The sequence below is a fragment of the Fukomys damarensis genome, unplaced genomic scaffold (genome assembly GCF_012274545.1).
Source record: "Fukomys damarensis isolate Sample0158 unplaced genomic scaffold, DMR_v1.0_HiC HiC_scaffold_22, whole genome shotgun sequence".
Lineage (NCBI taxonomy): Eukaryota > Metazoa > Chordata > Mammalia > Rodentia > Bathyergidae > Fukomys > Fukomys damarensis.
In genome coordinates, this window is record NW_022900934.1 from 8,500,013 (window position 1) to 8,506,958 (window position 6,946).

Below are 6,946 nucleotides of genomic sequence, written 5' to 3' on the forward strand. Positions count from 1 at the left end.
TGACCCGGAGCATAAATTCGGCCCTCGGCCTGCGGCCTCACCTTGGTCCCCTGGTGGCCTGGCAGGGCCTCCGCGGCAGCAGATGGCACGGGGGTCTCCGGCCCTCCCGGAGGATGCCCCCATCCAGGTGTGGTCGTGGAGGAATTCCACTTGCTCTGCTGCCCTGGGCGGTCGGGCTGGTGATTCAGCGCCCTGCGTTCTGTAGGAGGCAAGTCCGGCTCCACTGTGAAGGTTTCTTCCCTTCGCCTGCCCTGTGCACCCCGCTCCTCTGTCTACGGGGAGAAGCACCTGGCAGCTCCCCGCATCGGGTAGGAACGCATCTGTGGGGTCCCACCGGGTTTGGGGTGCTGGGGAACCCCACCCAGGGTCTGTGTGACATTAGCCAGCCCTACTAGCCCCGGCCTTGTGTGTCGGCCGCCCCCAAGCCTCACCAGCAGCCCCCGGGGGACAGGCAGAGTTGGCCAGGATAACCCTGCTGGGCGGGGAGGGAGCCCTGCTGTGCACCCCATAGCCCTGTCTGTGGGGTTTGGGACTGGATCTGGACTAGAAGACGGACCCCCTTCTTTAGGTTGTAGAGCAAGTAGAGGTTGGTAAGAATGTTAGTCAAGTGGCCTGTTTTCTGAGAATGGACTTATGTACTGTTTATTATTATTATCGTTATTATTTTTGTAGTACTGACACCCAACCCCAGGCATTCATACTGAGCTACGTCCGTGGCCATTTTACTTCGGTGTATTTTAATGTTTTCTGAGGCGGGGTCTCACTGTACTTCAGACTGTCCTGGAACTCACTATGTAGCCCAGGCTGGTCTTGAACTGGCAGCCCCAATTCCTCCTGCCTCAGCCTCCGCTTGCTGGGATTACAGGCGTGAGCTACCACGCCCAGCTTTTTCTTTTTCCTGAGTTTGATTCTCCCAAAACTCTGGGATTATGGGTGCATACTGCCACACCCAACAGCTATTGTTTGGGCCTGATTTTTGAGTCTGGGTCTCCCGGCTTGGCCAGGTTGGCCTAGAATTCTCAATGCTGCTTTAGTGGCCTTGTGCTGGGATTACAGGCGTGCGCACCACGCCCATCTTATGAGTGGATTTAAATATAGGAGTTATTCTGAGAACTAATGAACCCATGATATAAACCAGATGTGGAATTGAGACTCGGAGACTCCGGCCCATGGCATGGGCTTGATAAATTGCTCTATTTTCTCGAAACCCTTATCCCTTCACTTCTTACTGTTAGCATTTGTAGAAGTAACTTAAAAATTGGGTGCATATGAGTATGAGTGGTTTCAGCAAAGGAGATTATCCGGGTTATTCCTGCTATATCAGTAATTCAGTAAGTCACTTAATAATTCAGGCCGGTGTGAGTCCAGATGTTTGTGGTAATCCCAGTTACTTAGGAGGCTGAGAGAAGTGTAAATTCATTCCTGGGTGTGGTAGCACATGCCTGGAATCCCAGCATTCAGGAGGCTGAGGCAGGAGGATCAGTGTGAGTTTTGAGGCCAGCCTGGACTAGTGAGTTCAAAGCCAGTCTGGACTATGTAGCAAGACCCTATCTCAGAAAAAAAAGAAAAAAAAAGAAAAAGAGGATTGACAGTTCAAGGCTAGCCTGAGCAATTTAGCAAGAAAGAGATCATCTCAAAAATTTAAAAAAAACAGGGGGCCCAGCATAGTGGTGCACGCCTATAATCCCAGCACTCGGGAGGTTGAGGCAGGAGAATTGCTGCGAGTTCAAGACCAGCCTGGGCTACACAGTGAGTTTCAGAGCAGTCTGAACTACATATTGAGAGCCTGTCTCAAAAAAACAAAAGAAAAAAAAAAAAAAGCACAATGACCTGAGTTCGATCCCCGGTACCAAAAAAAAAAAAGCCCAGGGGTTTAGATCTGGTGCTGGCTCCTGCCTCACAAGCACAAGGTCCTGAGTTCATCCCTGGTACCCAAAACAAAACCAAAAAGGGCTGGGTACATAGCTCAGTGGTAGGATGCTTGTTTAGCATGTGTAAGTCCCTGGGTTTGATACTCAGCAATGCAAAAACAAAACAAAATGCCCCATACACGTACAGTGGAGTGAGAACTGAATGGGTGGGTGAATGAAAAATCCAGGGAGCATATTTATGGAATTGAATAGAACAGTGAACGCTTCTTTCCTGTGTGCTGGCATTGTGATCTGGAGGGACTGGCCTGCCCTTCTGTGCAGGGCGATGAGGCAGATGCACCCATCCAGGGCTCTTGCAGAGACAGTGGAGGTCCCACTGCCATCCCTGAGCTGGGGGAGGCCTGGGCGGGGCGGCGCCTGGATGGGGGTTGAATTTTGCATAGTTGTGATACCCCTATCTTTGGGAAGGGTGGAAGGGTGGGGCTGGCAGCCCAGGAGAGGGCTGGCTACACAGCAGTTTATCAAATGGTGATCAAAAATTCTACTTGTCATTTTCTGTTCCCCAGGGTATTTTACATAGTTTGTAGTTACGTTTAAAAATTCTTTATTCATTCTCCTTGGAAAATCACAGTTGTATCTGTTTATGGGGGTACGATGCCATGTTGCAATCCAGGCATGCACTGCAGAGTGATTCAGTAAAGCTAATAAACATTCACCACTTCTAGGGTCTCCCTAAGAAGTCACTGAGGTGCCCAGGCTGGGCTCGAACTTGCAGACCTGCTGCAGCCTCGCAGAGTGCTGGCTTACAGGCGTGGGCCCCATGCCTGGCACTCCAGACCTCCCTGCTGTGACTCTTCAGATTGGGCCTGTCAGGGAGATCGTGCAGCATTTGTCTTTCTGTGTCTAGCTTAGTTCATGTAATTATATTTATAGCAATTGATTTTTTTTATTTTTTTGAGACAGGGTCTTGCTATGTAGCCCAGGCGAACTCGAGGTGATCCTGCCTCAGCCTCTCAAGTGCTAGGATTACAGGCGTGCACCACCACACCTGGTCCCCCCACCCCGCAAAAAAAAAAAACTTTAAAAAATGTCGCGACATCTCCCCAAGATGCCAAATTGCCCAGGCTGGACTTGAATTTGTGATCCTGCCTGCCTGCCTCAGCTTCCCGGAGTGCTGGTGTATAGGCATGTGCTACCGATACTGGCTGGCAACTGATTTTTAATTAGGTAAAACTATATGTTTTACATATAAAAGGATCAAAACATTTAGCCACTGCCAAACTGTCCTGGTTCCTTGGCACATTAAAAAATTGCCAGCATTCTTGCCTTGATCCCCTCTACAAAAACAAACAAATAAATAAATAAAAAATTACCAACATTTATTTAGAATCATGTCTCAAAAGATAAAAAATGGTTGAGGATGTAGGTCAGTGTAAAGGCCCTCAGTTCAATCACTAGTACTAAAAAAAAAAATTGGTATGCGTCTTCCCAATTTTTACTTACACATTGATGTAAATACTTGTTAGGTGTTTTTTCTCTTTATGTACAGTCTATACCTACATAAACAGTGTGCACACTTACATATTTCCTTCAGGAAATGTTGGGTGTGCTTGTAAACAAAAGCAGCACGGTTTCTGTGGATCAATTTTAGTAATCCATCCCCAGGCAAAGAAGCAACACTACTATTTCATGGCGTCCACCTGCTGCTCTAAAACGCGTCTGTTCCATTACTATCTGTGGCCATTTTCCTTTCGATGAATCTGTATTTGTTTCCAATTGCTATTAGAAATGAATGGAACATCCTCCTGTATGGGAGATTACTTCTGCAGGGTCGATGCTGTGACTACTGATCTATTTATTTGTGTTCGAATTTTGCCAACGTCTGTTTCTCATGTCAAAGAGAAGCTCTAGGAGGGTAGGAGTCTCAGTTGTTTTGAGCCTCTCTCTAATGATTACTTAGTCAGGTTGCTTGGGAAAAGGAGTGGTCAGTACAGGCTTAGTGGATGACTCAGGCTGCAAGGTTGGCCGGGGTCATGCTTTGCTTTATACCCTGGCATTCCGAAAGTGAACTGTGGTTTGGTGACAGGAGCTTTTCGTACAGGGCACCCTCAAGATGGTTCTTAGTTGGATCCAGGGAGAAATACTGTGGGCTACAAGGACCAGCACTGGAGAAGACAGGAACTCGAGACGTACAGGTCAGAGAGGACAAGACAAGGATGTGGGACCCTAAAGGACAAGGTGCATTTGAGACACAGGAGTGGCAGGACTGCTAGGATTTTTACTAATTAGCTTGGAGGGGCAAGGAGAGGAAGGCCTGGAAAGAACAGCATCTTTAGTACAGCATATTTTAATTTTAGAAACATTTATTGCCTCTTAGCAATATGCAGCAGGCTCTATGCTAACTGCTGTTAGGACAGACACTTGTGTGACCTTTCTTCCTACTTTCGGGGAGCTTTGCAATCTGCTGGGGATGAGGGAGGTGGAAAGGTCCACCTACAACAGCTCTGGAGGACCTCTGGCAGGTGGGAACCAGCCCGGGGCCAGCTAGGGAGCCGCCTTGCTAGCTGGAGAGGGGCGGGGAGGGATGCAGCCTGCCCCTGTGTGGATTTTTAGGACTGAGGAAAATCACCTTGGCACCGGAGCTGGGGTTCGATTGGGGTTCACCTTGGAGTTCCAGTGGCCCACTGGCTTCAGTGTAGTCTGGAAAATGGGGCATTAGGTGTGAGCTGCGTAACCTCAGGCATTAATGAACCGGCCCGAGCCTCCGTACCACAGGGGGTGAAGACTGGGGAGGGGAGCTCCGTCCAGCGCCGGGACCCCATAGCCCCGTGCCCTCGGCACTGGCAGAGGCGCCAGTGTTCGTGAAGTGAAGACACTTCAGCTCTGGAGGAAGAAACACCTGAGGTTCAGTGGTCTCTGAGGTTTTCTTCCTTTTCCGTTCTGGCCTCCCAGTCCTCTCAGGGCTTAACCCGCAGTCTCCACACAGCCTCCCTGTGGATGGGCATCAGGACTGATGGGTTTCTGTCGCCATGCGGGGGATCGAACCCGTGGCCTTCACACTGAGCTGCATCTCTATCCCTACCCCCTTAAAAATTTGTTTTTCTGAGAAATCGTTAAATGGCCCAGGCAAGGTTCGAACTTGTGATCCTCCTGCTTTCAGTTGTCCGGGCTAGCATGCTCCCATGCCTGGTAGGAATTTTGTTTTCATTCTGAGAGACAATTTTAGGTATTTTGAAAGAGTTGAGAAATAATCAGACTTGAATTTCGGAAAGATGGATGGCACTGCTCAGAGCTGCGGCTGTGTGCGTTCTGGGAGGGGAGATCTGACACAGGGACCTGGAAGATGGTGTCAGCAGGTGGAGATGCACTTTGGGTGGGAAAATACAAGTGCTAGCGCCTTCCTATGGCAGAGAAGGGGAGCAGCCGTGGGCCCTGGGCACTTGAGCATCTGGACCAGGAAGGGAGGGAAGAGCTGCTTTAGGATTGACAGGAAGTAACCCAGCTTGGAAGGAGGGAAAGTCAGATGTGGGAGGGGAGTTGTCCCCTCCCGCTGTGCCTGGTGCTGTGCTCCTGGCTCACTTCCTCTTCCGGCTTCTCTGCTCCCTCCTCGGCAGAATGGACCGGTGCTGTCTGTCTGCTTGGCTGCCTCTCTCCAGTCAGCCCATCCTTCTGTGTCTGCCTGTCTCCCTCTAGCAGATAAGCCTGTACTGGTCTACCTCCCACGCCTAGGGCAATGCCAGGCCTTAAACCCTGGCCTACCAGTCTCATGTAATTCTTTTTTTTTCCTGTTCTTCTGATTTTTTGGGGACAGGGTTTCACCCTATAGTTTAGGCTGGCCTCGAACTCACAGTGATCCTCCTGCCTCAGCCTCAAAGTGCTGGGATTACAGGCGTGGGCCATCATGCCCAGCTCCATTGAATTATCTAGGGTCTTTGCAAAATGGGAATATTTACATAAGCCATACACATAATGGTATTATCCTTACCTTTGCCGTACCCCCCCCCTTTTTTTTGTGTTCTGAGACAGGGTCTCATTATGTAGTTCAGACTGCTCTGGAATTCACTGTGTAGCCCAAGCCAGTCTGAACCTCAGCGATCCCCCTGTCTCAGCCTCCCAAGGGCTGGGATTACAGGCGTGAGCCACCACGCCCAGCTCAGCCATACCCTTTTTTATAGATAAGGAAACAGAAACCTGAGAGATTAAATACTATCCTAAGACTATTACTCTCTCATCAATCCTCCTGCCTCAGCCTCTTGAGTGCTGGGATTACAGGTGTGCGCACCACACCTGGCCAGAGAGCTGCTCTTGACAGGGCCACCCTGCTGGAGAGCCTGAGCACAGATGGACAGAGGCAGAAAGGGTGCAAAGCCAAGCCAAGCGCAGCACCGAGGGGAACCGGAGAGCCCTGAGGGGCCGGAGCCCCAGGCCGGGTGAGGCGGTTTGGAAGTTTATTCTTTTTGCCCCAAGGCAAAAGGAAGCCCTTAAGCGGGAGTCGGGGTGACCTGAGGATCTCTCGTGTGATGGGAGAAGGTGCCAGCGCTGAGGAAAGCAGACCAGGGGCTGCCCTGTGCGCAGGAGAGCGCAGCAGTGTGAAAGCCAGGGACGCGCCGGCTGGGGTGCTGGGGAAATCCGAGGTCCGCAGAGCGGGTTCGCCTCCTCCCCTGCTTTCCCGACGCCCCCACGGGGAGGGGGAGCGGCAACGTGTAGAGAGGGGCGCCGAGTTGCGCCAGCAGTTTCTTTGGTGCTGGAGGCCAGGTCCAGGGCCCAAGGCTGCCCCTGGGCCCTGTCCCTAACCCGACAGCTCATCCTCTAGGACCTGTGCGAGAACGTTCCGGGCGCAGCCAGCCTTGTCAGCCCGTTCGAAAGATGTGAGGAAGGCACAGTTGTCCTAGAGAAGGGGCGGGACCAGGGAGCCGGGCCGAAGGGCCATGTAGCGTTAAAGTCAAGCAAGTGCTTTTTACTCGATCAGGGTTGATTTATTCAATCAAGTCTGGATTATGTATATATTATTATATATAAGATATCTCTAATATAAGAGTTATCTGATATATCTTATATATAATATCTCTAAATAT

General features: G+C 50.6%; 1 protein-coding gene across 1 annotated transcript in view; it reads left to right on the top strand.

Annotated features, from left to right (window-relative positions):
- Positions 1-6: 6 nt before the first annotated feature.
- Znf217 (zinc finger protein 217) overlaps positions 7-6,946 on the top strand; it is a 28,106-nt gene continuing 21,166 nt past the window's right edge. The window contains 1 exon segment of the mRNA XM_033767085.1: positions 7-308. The gene's annotated coding sequence lies outside the window, so the exon portion shown is untranslated.